Genomic DNA, 18,001 nt, shown 5'->3' on the forward strand with positions numbered 1-18,001 from the left:
GTGTCCCTGCCCTGGAATGGGATGATCTTTAAGGTCCCTTCCAAGCCAGGCCATTTTAGGATTAATTCTGATTAATTCAGAGTCTCTGTGGGCTCCACTCCCCTTCCAGTCCCTCCCAGCCCAGGGAATTTTGTGTCCCCATTGTTCCAGAAGCAAATCTGTAACTTTTATTTGACTTTGGGGGGGGGTCACTTGAATCCTCCCTGTGACAGAGGGATTATTATTTAATATATTTCTAAAGAGCTCCAGCTCCGTGTGGGAATTCTCTTTGCCCTCCTGGATCTGTCATTAGGCACAGATTTAATTTTTCCCCAGGTCAATGAGGAGCTGCGGAGTGATGGGATCCCTCAGGAAGTTTCCTCTGGAAGGTGACAAAGGACATTTCACAGCACAAAGTCTTGCAGGTCTCTTGGAACTGACATTCCTGGGAGCCTTTTGGTTTGAAATTATTTTTGGTTGGAGGGAAGAAATACTGAAATCAGAATGGGGAACAGAAAACACACTTCGTTCTTTCAAAGAATTTTCCCTTTTTCTTGGAAAAGCAGCTGCTGTGGGCCTTGAACAGGAACCGATGAGCTCTGACATGTCTGTGCGAGATCTTTGTCTGTGCCATGAAAATCAGGGGGAAGGACCAGAGTTGTCCAAAGCCTCACTTAGAGGGTTCTCTGGGCAAGAGGGAGGGAGAAATAATTCAGAATTCACTCAATAAATCAGAAATAATTTGGTCTCCTCTGTCCCCAAGGCCCTGGCTCTGCTCCCTTTGGCCAAGCCCTGGGGACAGGAGGGGACAGGAGGGGACAGGAGAGGACAGGGCCCTTCTCCAGCTCCATCCCCCACCCCAAAGCTGTCCCCTCACCAAAAAACTCCACTGGCAGAGACCTTGGCCAGTCCCTTTGGGATGGGACCTCCAATCCAGCCCAAACCCTGCAGAAAATCCTTTTTGGATCGAGGTTTTTCCAGTCACCCTACAAAGGATGAGCTCCCAGGAAAGCCCAAGGAGGGGATGTTCATTCACCTGCTGCTCTCCCAGCATGAAAAAAATACCCAAAATCCCTAAAAACAAGGGTTTGGAGCATCTGGTCCCCCCTGTTTGCAGGGTCTCTGCCAGGATCCAGATCTTCCTTTGGATGCAGCAGGAATGGGAGCAGGTTCAGGGATGTTCAGGGATAAAAGTTCAGCAAGGTTCAGGGATGGTCAGGGATGGTCAGGGATGGTCAGGGATGTTCAGGGATAAGTTCAGGGATGGTCAGGGATAAGTTCAGGGATAAGTTCAGGGATGTTCAGGGATAAGCTCAGCACAGTTCAGGGATGTTCAGGGATGTTCAGGGATAAGTTCAGGGATAAGTTCAGGGATGTTCAGGGATAAAAGTTCAGCACAGTTCAGGGACGTTCAGGGATGGTCAGGGATGTGCAGGGGTAAGTTCAGCACAGTTCAGGGATGTTCAGGGATGTTCAAGGATAAGTTCAAGGATGTTCAGGGATGTTCAGGGATAAAAGTTCAGCACAGTTCAGGGATGTTCAGGGATGTTCAGGGGTAAGTTCAGCACAGTTGAGGGATGTTCAGGGATGGTCAGGGATGTTCAGGGATAAGTTCAGGGATGTTCAGGGATAAGCTCAGCACAGTTCGGGGATGTTCAGGGATAAAAGTTCAGCACAGTTCAGGGATGTTCAGGGATGGTCAGGAATGCTCAGGGATAAGTTCAGGGATGGCCAGGGATGTTCAGGGATAAGCTCGGCACATTTCAGGGATGCAGCAAAGGCTCCAGAGCTGTGGCATTTACTGCAGCAGGGAAAACTGGCTGCACTCTGCCACTGAAATGCAGTTTAGACTGGAAAAACAACAGAAAAACCCCAATGTTAAATTAAAAATGTGCTGACAGCAGCAGCTGTGGAAGAGGCTGGAAGGGGAAGCTTCTGATCCTCAGAATGGGGTTAAATGGGATTCCCTTTGACTCCCAGAATGGGGTTAAATGGGATTCCCTTTGACCCCCAGAATGGGGTTAAATGGGATTCCCTTTGACCCCCAGAATGGGGTTAAACAGAATTCCCTTTGACCTCCAGCACAGGAATAAATGGAATTCCCTTCCTGCAGAGGAATTCTGAGGTACAGGGAGTGGTGAGTTGATTTTGGTGAAGAGGATTCTGATGGGTCATCACCGATCACCGCTCACAGAGAGAGGAAATTTGGATTAGTGCTGAGCAAAGCTGGAATTTCTTGTTCCCAGGGGTGCTGGGAAGGTTCATCCCCTGAGCTACAAACTCAGCTCCAGTCCTGGCTGAGGGTTTGGCACAGATTTGCTGTGGCTGCCCCTGGGTCCCTGGCAGTGCCCAAGGCCAGGTTGGACATTGGGGACAGTGGGAGGTGTCCCTGGAGGTGGCACTGGGTGGGATTTAAGGTCTCTCCAAACCCAAACCAGTCTGGGATTCTGTGATCCCCTGAGTGAAGGTTTGGGTTATCAGCTCCCCCAGGCTGAGCAGAGGGAGGAAGACTCAGGATCCCAAGCTCAAATAAACTTCCCAGGGGCACACGGAAACCCAGAGTGGTTTGGTTTGGGTTGGAAGGGACCTTAAAGATCCTTTTGTCCCACCCCAGCCATGGCAGGGACACCTCCCACTGTCCCCAATGTCCAACCTGGCCTTGAATCCCCACATCACTGGAGGTTGGTTCATCCTCCCAGCATTTAAAATATCCAAATCCTGTTTGATCTCCTTTGACAGGCTGATCCTTCAGCAAAAACACCATTGAGCCTTTGGATTTTCCAACCACCTCAGAGGGCATTTTAGAGCCCCATTTTTATCAGCAGATCCAAGAATCCCCAGATCCTTGAGGTTGGAAAAGCTCTCCCAGAACATCCCAGCTGTGCCCACCTTGTCCCCAGGGCAGAGCTCCGAGTGCCACCTCCAGGTGACACCTCCAGGGATGGGCACTCCAAAGCTCCCTGGGCAGCCCCTGCCAAGGCCTGAGCCCCCTTTCCATGGGGAAATTCCTGCTGCTGGCCAAGCTGAGCCTCCCCTGGCCCAGCCTGAGGCCGTTCCCTCTCCTCCTGTCCCTGTTCCCTGGGAGCAGAGCCCGACCCCCCGGCTGTCCCCTCCTGTCAGGGACTTGTGCAGAGCCACAAGGTCCCCCCTGAGCCTCCTTTTCTCCAGGCTCAGCCCCTTCCCAGCTCCCTCAGCCCCTCCTGGGGCTCCAGACCCTTCCCCAGCTCCCTCAGCCCCTCCTGGGGCTCCAGACCCTTCCCCAGCTCCCTCAGCCCCTCCTGGGGCTCCAGACCCTTCCCCAGCTCATTACAAAATCCCTGAGTTTGGAAAAGCCCTCCCAGAACATCCCAGCTGTGCCCACCTTGTCCCCCTGAGTGCCACCTCCAGGTGACACCTCCAGGGATGGGCACTCCAAACCCCCCTGGGCAGCTCTTCCCAAGGCCTGAGCCCTCTTTCCATGAGGAAAGATCTCCCAGCTCACTGAGAAGCTGAGATGTTTTGTGCTCACAAACCAATTTTTCACAGTGGCATTCTCAGAATAATGAAAGATCAAAGGTGCCCCAGTGGTGCAGGGAAAAGGATCTGTCCAAACATCCAAACACCCTCTCCAAGCTCCCAGGGATTTGCACCAAATCACTGAAGGATGTCAGGAGAGGAGGGTCCTCCATGCACAAGGAAAGACCTCGAAAATCCCCCAAATTCAGGAAAAAAAAAAGCCAAATCTCAGGGGCAGGGGAACCTCATGTCCTGAGAAGGAGAAGCTAAACTGGAAAAGTTTATTTTCTATTCTCTGAGCTGAAACTTTCTGCCCCACAGCACCTGCAGCCTCTGAGCCCCAGCCTTGCCTCCCCTTATCAAGGAAGTTTTTCAGAGGCAGCAGCAGCCCTGAGTAATTTCTTTATCTCATTTCCTCTTCTTTACAAGTGCCTGTGTTATGGTGTGAGGCCCAGATAAGTGTTTTTTTTTTCTCTCCAGGCAGCCCCATGTGTCTTCCTGCTGGGCTGGTTTTCCCCTGAGCACACACAGAGCATGAACTGATCCTCAACTCTCCCCAAACCTCTGGAGTTTCTATTCCTGCTCCACTGATTCCCAGTGGAGTGAGGAATGTCCCTGGATGTGCAGCTATTCCCCTGCTGTGGGTTTGTTCTGTCCTGAGCTGTTCATCCCCTCCTCACCCCAGTTTTCCAAGGGTTTAACCATGTTAGGAGGAGAAAATTAATTCCAAGTGTGGTGGATGTGAAGCCAAACCTCATTCATGGGCTCCAGGCAGAGCCAGAACTCTTGGGATTGCTCCCAAAACACCTCCCAGAGCAGCAGCAGCAGAGGAGGCAGGTCGTGGAATCAGGAGTGGTTTGGGTTGGGAGGGACCTTAAGGATCCTCTAATTTCATAGGCAGGGATTTCCACCATCTCTGGATGGTCCAGCCTGGCCTTGGACAATTCCAGGGGTGGGACACAGAAACTTCCAGGGATGGGACAGACACAGACACTTCCAGGGATGGGACACAGACACTCCCAGGGATGGGACAGACACAGACACTTCCAGGGATGGGACAGACACAGACACTCCCAGGGATGGGACAGACACAGACAATTCCAGGGATGGGACACAGAGACTCCAGGGATGGGACACAGACACTCCCAGGGATGGGACAGACACAGACACTTCCAGGGATGGGACAGACACAGACACTCCCAGGGATGGGACACAGACACTCCAGGGGTGGGACAGACACAGACACTTCCAGGGATGGGACAGACACAGACACTCCCAGGGATGGGACACAGACACTCCCAGGGATGGGACAGACACAGACATTCCAGGGATGGGACAGACACAGCCTCTCCTGTACTTTTGGAAGGTGTCACCCTATCAGGGGTGGCACTGGATGGGCTCTGAGGTCCCTCCCATCCCAATCCATCCCATGGGATTTCTTGGCCATTCCCTGGGCAGCACAAGGGCTCAGGGCAATGTTTCCTCCCTGCCCACCTGTGTGTGCTGAGCTCCTGCAAACTCAGCTTTGAAATCCTTACCTGGAGCAGCCCCAGGCTGAGGAGGAGAACACCAGGTCTTTTTTTCCAGGCAAATCCTTCTCTGGATTGTCCAGGTCACTCCCTGGAGCTCCAGAGGATCCCAGAGGATGGAAAAGAGCTCCAGGAGTGCCCAAAAGCTGCTCCTGCTCAGCCCCTGCCTCACCAAAGCCTCTCTCAGAGCGGAGGCGTGCAGGGTTGGAGGAAGTGCTGATGGCAATAAATTGATTTTGGGGAGATCATCTGCCCTCAGTGTGTGAGGAGGGACAGAAAGAGAAACAGAGACAGAGACAGAGACAGAGTTCCCCAAAGTGCCCAAGGCTGCAGCTGCCCCTAGTGACATCCTGGCACTGCTAAAAGTGAACTTTTTAGCTTAAAATTCCCCTCAACCCACCCCTGCCATGGGCAGGGACACCTCCCACCATCCCAGGGTGCTCCAAGCCCCTTCCAGCCTGGCCTGGGACACTTCCAAAAATGGGGCAACCACGACTTTTGTGATCTCTCTGAGCTTCAGAGCTCCTTCCTTCCTTCTCCTGAGCTTTCTGCTGCACTTTGCATGACTTACAAATGTGTTTTCCTTCTTTTCTTTTATGTCTGAAGAGGGAAAAAAAGGACATTATAGGGAGGGGTTGGGGTTTAGGGCTCTACTGGAGATTTTGTGGATCATCAGAGCTCAGGGGGGAATTTACAGAAACTTTCCAGCACCTGAAGAGGCTTCAGAAAGGCTGGGGAGGGATTTTTCACAAGGAGATGGAGTGACATGACAAGAAGGAATTGGAGATTGGGCAGGAATTGTTCCCTGGGAGGGTGGGGAGGGGCTGGGATGGAATTCCCAGATTTGCTGTGGCTGCCCCTGGATCCCTGGCAGTGCCCAAGGCCAGGCTGGACACTGGGGACAGTGGGAGGTGTCCCTGCCATGGCAGGGCTGGCACTGGATGGGATTTAAGGTCCCTCCCAACCCAAACTATTCCATAATTCCATGATTTTGTGATTCCATCATTCCATCATTCCACAATTCCACGTTCTCAGCACCCACAATCAGAGACATTTTCCAAGGTCTTGCAGTGACAGGACAAGGAATAACGGCTTCAAACTGAGAGAGGGAAGGTTTAGACTCGATATTAGGAAGGAATTCTTCCCTGGCACAGGTTTCCCAGATTTGCTGTGGCTGCCCCTGGATCCCTGGCAGTGCCCAAGGCCAGGTTGGACATTGGGGACAGTGGGAGGTGTCCCTGCCATGGCAGGGGTGGCTCTGGATGGGATTTAAGGATTTAAGGTCCCATCTGGGGTTCTGTGCCCTCTGCAGTGCCACTCCTGGATGCTGTGGATGGACAGGACCAGGCACTGCCCCCAGAGCCCTTCCCACCCCATTCCCCAGCCCTGAACCTCACCCAGGTCCTTCCTGCTCTGCTCCTGCCCTTCCCCTGCACTCCTTTTATCCACACAGGGACTTGTTCCTCTCACCTCCCCATATTTTCCTTACTTCAGGCATTTCCTTTCCTCTTGGGCAAACAAGTCATCCCAGTTTGGTGTGGTGTTTTTTTTTTGGTTTTTTTTTTTTTTTGGTTTTTTTTTTAATTCCCTCCCACTCAAAACAATAGACCAGGCAGGGAGTGAAACTGTCCCTCCTTAACTCAACAGGGCTGCCACACATTCCTCCTGCTTTCAGTGAGGGATTGGTGCTAAAATCAGGATTCTCCACCTTCCCTGGGCAGCAGGAAAGGCTGATCCTGCTCTGGAGCTCAGTCAGGGCTGGAAAATCCACTGGAGTTGTCCATCCTGTGTTTGTGGCCTCAGTCACAATCCAGGGATCACACCAGGGATGAGCTGAGCTCATTCACAATGTTTGTAAAGGAGTTGTTGGATTTCATTGCACTGAGGTGATTTAATGGATTACTCTGGTTCCTTCCTTTTAAAGATTCCCAAATTTCTGCTGCCTCAGGACTGAACAGGAAACATCATCAGGAAACAGGGTGCAGGCAAAGGAAAGGCTGAAAAGGTTTCAGATCCACACAAAGACAATTTGGAAGATCCAAATTTACCACGGGAGAGGAGTTCTGTCATGGAAACCCCAAAGTGCTACAAAACCCATTGGATTGTGCAGAATCCCCAAAATCCCTGAGTTTGGAAAAGCCCTCCCAGAACATCCCAGCTGTGCCCACCTTGTCCCCCTGAGTGCCACCTCCAGGTGACACCTCCAGGGATGGGCACTCCAAACCCCCCTGGGCAGCTCTTCCCAAGACCTGACCACCCTTTCCATCAGGAAAGATCTCCCAGCTCACTGAGAAGCTGAGATGTTTTGTGCTCACAAACCAATTTTTCACAGTGGCATTCTCAGAAGAATGAAAGATCAAAGGTGCCCCAGTGGTGCAGGGAAAAGGATCTGTCCAAACATCCAAACACCCTCTCCAAGCTCCCAGGGATTGGCACCAAATCACTGAAGGATGTCAGGAGAGGAGGGTCCTCCATGCACAAGGAAAGACCTCAAAAATCCCTCAAATCCAGGAAAATTGCTGGTGGTGTTCAAAGTCCAAGAATCATGGAATCACCGAGGCTGGAAAAGTCTTTCCAGACCAAACTGTGCCCAATCCCCACCTTGTCCCCAAGTGCCACCTCCAGGTGACACCTCCAGGGATGGGCACTCCAAACCTCCCTGGGCAGTTCCAAGCCCTGAGCCCCCTTTCCATGGGGAAATTCCTCCTGGAGTCCAACTGGGAGCAGTTTTGGGTTAGAAATTGGGAAGGAATGTTGCCTATGAAGGTGGAGAGAAGAGCCGTGGCTGCCCCATCCCTGGAATGTTCAATTCCAGGTTGGACATTGGGGTTTGGAGCCCCTGGGGCAGTGGGAGGTGTCCCTGGAATTGGATGATCCTCAAAGTCCTTTCCAACTCTTCCCTGGGATTTCTCCACCACGACCATCCCTTGTGCCACGACTAAAGGATTTATCAATTTTCAGCCTCCTTTGTTTGTTCCACACAAGGAAATGGAAAAAGTGAATTCCTGTTGATCAACCCCCCTCTGCTCTGCCAGACACAGCACATTATTCCTTTTGTTTGGAAAAGTTTCCTTTCCAAACACCAACCATCGATCAAAGCCCGTTCATGAGACACTTTTACCACCCAAATATTTTCCTGCAGATCTCACCAAGGGGATGGGTTTTATCCTGGTGTTATGGCCAGCTCCACTCCCATCATAAAAAAATCTCAGTATGGTATCAACTTTTAACCCAAATTAAAATTAAAAAGTGGGATCCTTGTCCATTTAACTCAAATTAAAACAAAGTGGGATCCTTGTCCATTTAACCCAAATTAAAACAAAAACAAAAACAACAACAACAAAAAAGTGTGATCTTTGTCCATTTAACCCAAATTAGAAAAAAAAAAAAAAAAGTGGGATCCTTGTCCATTTAACCCAAATTAAAACAAAAAAAAAAAAGTGGGATCTTTGTCCATTTAACCCAAATTAAAACAAAAAAAAGTGGGATCCTTGTCCATTTAACCCAAATTAAAACAAAAAAAAAAAAAAGTGGGATCTTTGTCCATTTAACCCAAATTAGAAAAAAAAAAAAAAAGTGGGATCCTTGTCCATTTAACCCAAATTAAAAGAAAAAAAGTGAGATCTTTGTCCATTTAACCCAAATTAAAACAAAAAAAAAAGTGGGATCCTTGTCCATTTAACCCAAATTAAAAAAAAAAAAAAGTGAGATCTTTGTCCATTTAACCCAAATTAAAACAAAAAAAAAAAGTGGGATCTTTGTCCATTTAACCCAAATTAAAACAAAAAAAAAAAAAGTGGGATAATTGTCCATTTAACCCAAATTAAAAAAAAAAAAAAAAAAAAAAAGTGAGATCTTTGTCCATTTAACCCAAACTAAAACAAACAAAAAAGTGAGATCTTTGTCCATTTAACCCAAATTAAAAGAAAAAAAGTGAGATCTTTGTCCATTTAACTCAAATTAAAACAAAAAGTGGGATCCTTGTCCATTTAACCCAAATTAAAACAAAACAAAACAAAAAAAAAAAAAAAGTGGGATCTTTGTCCATTTAACCCAAATTAAAAGAAAAAAAGTGAGATCTTTGTCCATTTAACCCAAATTAAAACAAGAAAAAAAGTGGGATCCTTGTCCATTTAACCCAAATTAAAACCAAAAAAAGTGGGATCCTTGTCCATTTAACCCAAACTAAAACAAACAAAAAAGTGAGATCTTTGTCCATTTAACCCAAATTAAAATAAAAAAGTGGGATCTTTGTCCATTTACCCCAAATTAAAAGAAAAAAAAAAAAGTGAGATCTTTGTCCATTTAACCCAAATTAAAACCAAAAAAAGTTTGGAAATGATGAGGGAAACACTTCAATCCTTTGCCTTGGTGTTTGTTTGGGATTTTCCTCCACTCAGCTCTGCCCCAGCAAAGCTGAGCTTTACCATCTCCAGTGCTCCCCATCCTTCACTAAATGGAATAAAGCTTTGGATGGCAAATTAATTAAACACGTTGACAGCTGAGATTTAATTGCGGGGGATGAGGGAACCTCTTGAAAGGAGTCAAAGGGAGGGAAATGTCCCTCAAAGTGAAACTTTCTAGGGCAAAGCAGTGGCTGGAAAATAAAACTTTTGTCTTGTCTTTTGCACTTGAAGTTCAAAATTCACCCCCTTATTTTTCTACACAATAGAAAAAACATTCCATGGGATTTTTTAAATTTTTATTTTCTATTGCATCTCAGCCCAAAAATTCATGTAAACAATTATATCAAATGGTTTGGTGTGAGAGGGACCTTAAATCCCATCCCATTCCAGCTCCCACACCTTCCACTCTCCCATCCCTGCCCAATTGTTCCCATCCCTGGGAATAAACCAGGCAATAAACCAGGACACAAAAACTGCTTAAAACACCCAGAAACAAACCTGAAATAATCAAGGTTTAATTAAAGCTGCAACATCCAAATTCTCCGGTGGGTGGGTTTGAATCACAGAATGGGCCAGGTTGGGTTTGGGGTTGGCTTTTTTTAAAAACTGAGATCAGCAACAAATTGCTTTCAAAAGTGGCTTTTAGAGGGTCAAAGAATCATCAAGGTTGGAAGAGACCTTCAAAATCACCCCAAGGGTCACATCCAGACTCCTGAACACTCCCAGGGACAGCGACTCCAGCACTCCCTGGGCAGCTCATCCCATTCCCTGACCACTGTGCCAGGGAAAAATATCCAAAAATATCCTGCAATGTCCAATCTGCACCTCTGGGAGCTCCGTGGAGAGCAGAGCTCAGGCCTCCAGCAGCCACCCCTGGCCAGGTGTGTCAAACCAAGGCTGGGTTTCCTTTCAAGGTGTGCCAGGATTTCCCTCCATGCCCCAAACAGCCACTGGCCAACAAAGCAAATGAACTCAGGGCAAAGTCAGTGCAAATAATTGGGGAGTTTTCTGCAGCTCCAAAGGAGGAGGGTTGCTTCCTCCCCGCTCCACCCACAGCAAACCCAGCACAAAAGCTTTTCTGTTCCTTGTCCCAAAGAAAAAAAATCCCCTGGCGTTTCACTTTGATTGATAATGAGCAATAAACTGAGGCTGGGACCGAGTGAATGTGTGGGGTTGGAAGCCAGAGACTCCAAGCATTGATCCCATCCCCATTCCTGGGGCTGCCCAGCCCAGGGAGGAGCTGGAGAGAGCCCAGAGGAGGCTCCAGGATGAGCAGAGGGATGGAGCAGCTCTGCTGGGAGGAAAGGCTGGCACAGCTGGGATTGTTCAGCCTGGACAGGAGAAGCTTTGGGCTGAGCTCAGGGTGGCCTTGCAGGGCCTGAAGGAGCCCCAGGAAACCTGGAGAGAGACAATTCCCAAGGGCCAAAGGGACAGGACACAGGGAATGGCTTCACACTGAGAAATGACAAGTTTAGGTGGGATGGTGGGAAAAAATCCTTCCCTGGGATGGAATTCCCAGATTTGCTGTGGCTGCCCCTGGATCCCTGGCAGTGCCCAAGGCCAGGTTGGACATTAGGGACAGTGGGAGGTGTCCCTGCCATGGCAGGGGTGGCACTGAATGAGCTTTAAGCTCATTCCCAACCCAAACCATTCCATGTTTCCATGGTTATCCCTGGTCCAAGGCTGAAATCCCTGCAGTGGGGCCTCTCCCTGTGGTTTCTCTCCCAGTCCCTCTGTTTGGAGCTGCTCTGCTGGTGCTTTGCAGGATTTGCTGCTCCTCTGGCAGCCCCTCATCCCATGGAGAGCCAGGAAATGGAGATGTTTGGAAGCAAAGGAAGCAGCACCTGCAGATGGTGAGAGCCAGGCTGGGATCATCAGGAATCTGGAATTTCCAGAGCCATGATCCAGCTGGAGCACCACTGGGGTTTGTGGTCACTGATGCTGAGGTTGGATAATGGCACCAAAACGGCACCAAATCCCTTCTCACCCCCCTGGGCAGGAGGCAGCAGGTCCCTGGAGTGTCCTCGGGATATCCCGAGTTATCCCATGGAAATGGAGCAAATCCAGCCCTGCTGTGCCTGTCCTGTCCCAGCAGCCAGGCCGGGCACGGCTGGGGCAGCTCTGGGTGACCCAGCAGGACAAAGGAAGGGTTCAGTGCTGGGGGAACAGTGGCAGGGCTGCCCCTCCATCCCTGTCCCTGACACTGTCCCTGTTCCTGACTGTCCCTGTCCCTGACACTATCCCTGACACCATCACTGTTCCCAACACCATTCCTGTTCTTGACATTGTCCCTGTTCCCAGCACTGTCATTCCTGACACTGTCCTTGTTCCCAACACTGTCATTCCTGACACTGTCCTTGTTCCCAACACTGTCCCTATTCCCAACTCTGTCCCTGTTCCCAACTCTGTCCCTGTTCCTGACACTGTCCCTGTTCCCAACATTGTCCCTGTTCAACTCTGTCCCTGTTCCCAACGCTGTCCCTGACACTGTCCCTGTCCCCGACATTGTCCCTATTCCCAACACTGTCCCTGTCCCCGACAATGACCCTGTTCCCAGCACTGTCATTCCTTACACTGTCCCTGTTCCCAACACTGTCCCTATTCCTAACACTGTCCCTGTCCCTGACACTGTCCCTGTTCCTGAATGTCCCTTTTCCCAACTCTGTCCCTGTTCCTGATACCATCCCTGCCCCTGACACTGTCCCTGTTCCCAAATCTGTCCCTGCTCCCAACTCTGTCCCTGTTCCTGACACCATCACTGTTCCCAACACCATCACTGTTCCTGACATTGTCTCTGTTCCCAGCACTGTCCCTGTCCCTGACACTGTCCCTGTTCTGACTGTCTGTTCCCAACACTGTCCCTATTCCCAACACTGTCCCTGTCCCTGACACTGTTCCTGACACTGTCCCTGTTCCCAACAGTGTCCCTATTCCCAACACTGTCCCCATTCCTGCTCTGTCCCTGTTCCTGACATTGTCCCTGTTCCCACTCACTGCCACCACAAAGGACTCCACTTCCCAGCACTTCCATCAATCCTGGCTGCCCTGGGGTGTAAGAAATAGATTCCCAGTAGGATTTCATGTCCAAATTGTTCTGGTAAAGAGCTCTGAGAGCTTTCCCTGTGCCAGCCAGGAGGGAGCTGAGCCATGGATTGGGTTGGATTGGATTGGATTGGGTTGGGTTGGGTTGGATTGGGGCTGTTCCTGCTGCCACTCGTGCTCAGGGATTTGTCCTTCCCAACCTCTTTATCTCCCACAGCTGAGTGTCTCTGCTCTCACTACAGCTCTTTATATTTTCCAGAATATAAAATTTATAATCTATTTTAAAAGTATATATAAAAATTATACTTTATATAAAGTTATAAAGCTCTTGGGACAGATTTTTTTTTTTGGAGCCTGATGTTTGCCAAGGAAAAGCATCACCGTGAGCTTTGGTGGACAATTAATCCCAATATTTGATTAGTCCTTCCCTCCTCCTCCTCCCCTCTGGAATCATCTTTCCCATTCCAACGCTTCCTCAGCTGCTGTTCCTGATCTCAAGAGCTGCAGAAACAAGCAGGGAACTCAAAAAGCTGCAAGGAAAGTTCTGTCCAGCCCAGCCAAATCTCAAACGTGTATTTGAGATTCTGTGTGTGAACCCTGTGCCTGGAGAGCAGGTGGAGGATGCCAGGAGCTCACACAGGGAATAGAATTCCTGGGGGAGGGAATGGCAGGATCCTCCTGGTTCTCACACTGAAGGTCAAAGCTGCTGCCTGGCAGGACAGGGAGTGGTGAAGGACACTTGAGAAGAGTTTTACTTCTTGTTGGAGAAGGGAAAAAAAAGCTTGGGGAGAAAAATCTGGCTTTTAAATTGAATTTCCTGACTGTGTGAGGTGGCTCTGGCTGACACGAGGCACTGCCCAAGGTGTGCTGTCCTGTTATCTCATAGATCACAGAATTCCCAAATCCCTGGGGCTGGAAAATTGCTCCCAGAACATCCCAGCTGTGCCCACCTTGTCCCCCTGAGTGCCACCTCCAGGTGACACCTCCAGGGATGGGCACTCCAAAGCTCCCTGGGCAGTTCCAAGGCCTGAGCCCCCTTTCCATGGGGAAATTCCTGCTGCTGGCCAAGCTGAGCCTCCCCTGGCCCAGGGAGGAATCTTCCAGAATTCCAGGGCTGCTGTACCCACCAGGAAAATCTGGATGAGCCCCAACTCTTCACTCTGTCATCTCAGACAACACTAAAAAAAAAAAAAAAAAAAAAAAAAAAAAAAAAAAAAAAAAAAAAAAAAAAAAAATCCACATTATATTAAAATCCCAATTTAAACCCAGCCAACAAAAGACCTAATCAATCTGCTGAGTAACTCTCCCTCTTCCAGGAGCTCAGCTCTCCCTGCAGGGGTGGCAGGATGGAAACTTTGACACAAGTTTAATGACAGGGCAGCAATGCTGGGGCAGCTCCCAGAGGAGCTCAGGACGCTCCCAGCCCGACATTCCTGCACGTCCCAGCTCCCAATAATCTCCTGCTGATTCAGGAGAGAGAGAGATTGAGCAGGCAGAATTTGTCCAGCAGATTAAAAAGCAGGTGCAGCTGTAATCCCTCTGCTAAATTGTGCTGTGTGGGAGAGGAATTCAGCAAGAACTTTCCATGCCTTGGCAGCACACGGAGCCATCCAGGCTCCCCAAAGCCTTCCAGGGAAGGGACTGGCACAGTTTTGGGGAGGGTTGTGGTGCTGAGCAGGAAAAAAAGCGGCTTTTTATGGCAGGTCTTGTGTTTTCCCATTGAAATAACATCAATAAATGGATCATTAGTTTACTTAAAAAGGCTCAATCCAGCATAATTCAGTTCCTAGAAAAGGTCAGAGAAATTCATGCTGTTACAGGCACTTAAGAAAATCCCAAAATTGGGCTAGAAAGGATTTTTAGGATCACATCCCTCCCACTGTCCCAGGCTGCTCCAACCTGGCCTTGGGCACTGCCAGAGATCCTGGGGCAGCCACAGCAAATCTGGGAATTCTATTCCAGGCACTGCCCACCCTCCCAGGGGACAATTCCTGCCCAATATCCCATCAAATCTTACTTTGAAGCCATTCCCTGTGTCCTGTCCCTTTGGCCCTTGGGAATTGTCTCTCTCCAGGTTTCCTGGGGCTCCTTCAGGCCCTGCAAGGCCACCCTGAGCTCAGCCCAAAGCTTCTCCTGTCCAGGCTGAACAATCCCAGCTGTGCCAGCCTTTCCTCCCAGCAGAGCTGCTCCATCCCTCTAAAGGGTTAAAGGTTTTAGTTTTAAAATCTGTTGTGGGTTGTACTTGGGTCAAGCAAAGAGTTCCATTTTTCACTTTAAAAATCGAGAGATTAAATTGCCCACAGGTCTGGTTAAAACAAAATATCATTGAATCATAAGAGATCACAGATCCATGGAATGGTTTGGGTTGGAAATGACCCCAAAGCCCATCCAGGGTCACCCAGGGACACCTCCCACTGTCCCCAATGTCCAGCCTGGCCTTGGGCACTGCCAGGGATCCAGGGGCAGCCACAGCAAATCTGGGAATTCCATCCCATCCCCTCCTCACCCTCCCAGGGAACAATTCCTGCCCAAGATCCCATCCAGCCCTGCCCTCCTTCAATTTAAAACCATTCCCCTTGTCCTGGCACTCTCTGCCCATGTAAAAAACTCCTATTCAGAGCCCCCTCTCAGGCTCTGGAATGGGCTCTGAGTTTTCACAGGAGTTTCCTCTCCTCCAGGCTGAAGCTCTTCCCATCAGCCTGGCAGTAACTCCCAGCAGGGAATTATTTGGAAGAACTGCTCTGTAAATCCCACAATCCCCATTATTCTGGGATAATAAATCCCTGGGGATTGGGATCACTCAGACAGAGCCACAAGTGGCACCCAAAATTTCCCTTTTCTCTGTGTGTGGCCCTATGGAGCTCCTTCAAACCAAAGGGATTTCCAGAGAAAAATCAGAAAACAGCAGTTTGTAAATGTGGGATCATAAAACCATGGAATATTGAGGGCTGGAAGGGATGTCCAAGATGTTTTTCCTCACATCTGCTGTGGGGATGGGAGCCAGAGCTGCAGGCTGAGGGTGGAATTGGTTTTTTAATTCAGGATAAAGCCATTGTTGGGTATTTAGCTCCACCTATGGGCACCTCCTTGTACCTCTGGAAATCCTCCAGATCCAGCGGTTTAATCCCGTTTTAAGGCTCTAATCCCAGAATATTCAAAGTGGGAAGAGCCTTTCAGGACCATCCAGTCCCACCCCAGCAGCATCAAGGGCCACACCCAGACTCCTCCTGGATAATTCCAGGGATTCCACCACTCCCTGGGCAGCTCCTTCCAGGGCAGGGAAATTTTTTTTCCCCCAATTTTCTGAGCCTCTCCTGGTGCAATTTCAGCTCATTTCTTCTCCTCCTTCCCCTGTCCCTCCTGTCAGGGAGTTCACAGAATCCCAGAATGTGGAGGTTGGAAGAGACCTCCAAGATCATCGAGTCCAACCCAACCCCAACACCTCAACTGGGTCATGGCATCGAGTGCCACATCCAGTTTCCTTTTAAACACATCCAGGGATGGTGACTCCACCACCTCCCCGGGCAGACCATTCCAGTATTTAATCACTCTTTATGTGAAAAACTTCTTCCTGATGTCCAACCTGTATTTCCCTTGGTGCAGCTCAAGGCTGTGTCCTCTCGTTCTGTCAGTGCTGCCTGGAGAGAGACCAACCCCACTGAGCACAGGCACCTTTCAGGGGGTTGTGGGGAGTGATCAGGTCACCCCTGAGTCTCCTTTTCTCCAGGATAAACACCCCCAGCTCCCTCAGTCGTTCTTCATCTGGCTTGTTTTCCAATCCCTTCACCAGCTTTGTTGCCTCCTCTGGACACGTTCAAACATCTCAATGTCCTTCCTGAACTGAGGGGCCAGAACTGGACACAGCACTCAATGTCCATCCTAAACTGGACACAGCACTCAATGTCCATCCTGAACTGGACACAGCACTCAATGTCCATCCTGAACTGGACACAGCACTCAATGTCCATCCCAAACTGGACACAGCACTCAATGTCCATCCTGAACTGGACACAGCACTCAATGTCCATCCTGAACTGGACACAGCACTCAATGTCCATCCCAAACTGGACAGAGCACTCAATGTCCATCCTAAACTGGACACAGCACTCAGTGTCCATCCTGAACTGGACACAGCACTCAATGTCCATCCTGAACTGGACACAGCACTCAATGTCCATCCTAAACTGGACACAGCACTCAGTGTCCATCCTGAACTGGACACAGCACTCAATGTCCATCCCAAACTGGACACAGCACTCAAGGTGTGGCCTCACCAGTGCCCAGTCCAGGGGCAGAATGAGCTCCCTGCTCCTGCTGGCCACACCATTCCTGATCCAGGCCAGGGGCCATTGGCCCTCTTGGCCACCTGGGCACTCTGCTGGCTCATGTCCAGCTGCTGAGCAGAACCCCCAGGTCACTTTCCTCCTGGGCACTGTCCAGCCACACCATCCCCAGCCCAGAGCACTGCAGGGGTTATTGTGGCCAAAGTGCAGGACTTGGCACTTGGACTCATTAAACTCCATCTTGTTGGACTCTGCCCATTGACCATTCCAGGTCTCTCTGCAGAGCCCTCCCATCTTCCAAGCGGTCAACACACGCTCCCAGCTTTGTGTCATCCGCAAATTTACTAATGAAAGACTCAATACCCTCATCCATATCATCAATGAAAATATTGAACAGAGTTGTGGGGAGCAATGAGATCCTCCCTGAGCCTCCTTTTCTCCATTCTAAATAGCTGGAATTTATTCCCAGCTCACTCAAGCTGCTCCTCCTCCAGGATGTTTTTTCCAGCCCCATTCCCCATTCCCCAAAAGGAATTCCTGGCAGGAAAACAAACACTCAACAGGACAGAAAGTCTGGAATGTGACAGCTCCTGTTATCAATGGAAATTTTGTCAGGGAAGATAAATCCAGCTCCATCCTGTCCCTTGTCATTGGAGTCACCTCTGTGCTCCTGCCTCGCTCTCTGTAACATTGAAAATTTGGGGATTATTTGGAAGTTTAATGTCAAAATGTTCTTTACCAGTGTTTTGGGGAATGTCTTTATCACTGGTTTTGTCTTTTCAGATCCAATTATGAATTATTAAAAGCATTAGCAAGGAGTAATTATCTGGAAAATGTTTCTGGAGTGTGTTGGGCAAGGCAGGGTAAAAACAAAAATGAAGAATTTGTGTTGCCCAAGACAAGCCACAGGCAGAACCTGGGCAAGGCAGGGTAAAAACAAAAATGAAGAATTTGTGTTGCCCAAGACAAGCCACAAGCAGAACCTGAGCAAGGCAGGGTAAAAACAAAAATGAAGAATTTGTGTTGCCCAAGACAAGCCACAAGCAGAACCTGAGCAGGGCAGGTGATGATGCCAAGGGCAAAATCCCTGCTGGAATTGCTCAAAGATGGTTCAAAACTAGTTTAAATGGTCCCAGAGCTGCTGGACTTCATTCTTTTCCCCAGCCCTGGCGAGTCTGGGCTGAACAAGAACTGATGTCCTGCTCCAGTTTCAGAAAGCAAAGTTCCCACACTTGGTGCTGGTCTGGAAAACAAAAGTGATTAAAAA

Source organism: Zosterops lateralis (assembly GCF_965231275.1).
Source record: "Zosterops lateralis genome assembly, chromosome: 2".
Taxonomy (NCBI): Eukaryota; Metazoa; Chordata; class Aves; order Passeriformes; family Zosteropidae; genus Zosterops; species Zosterops lateralis.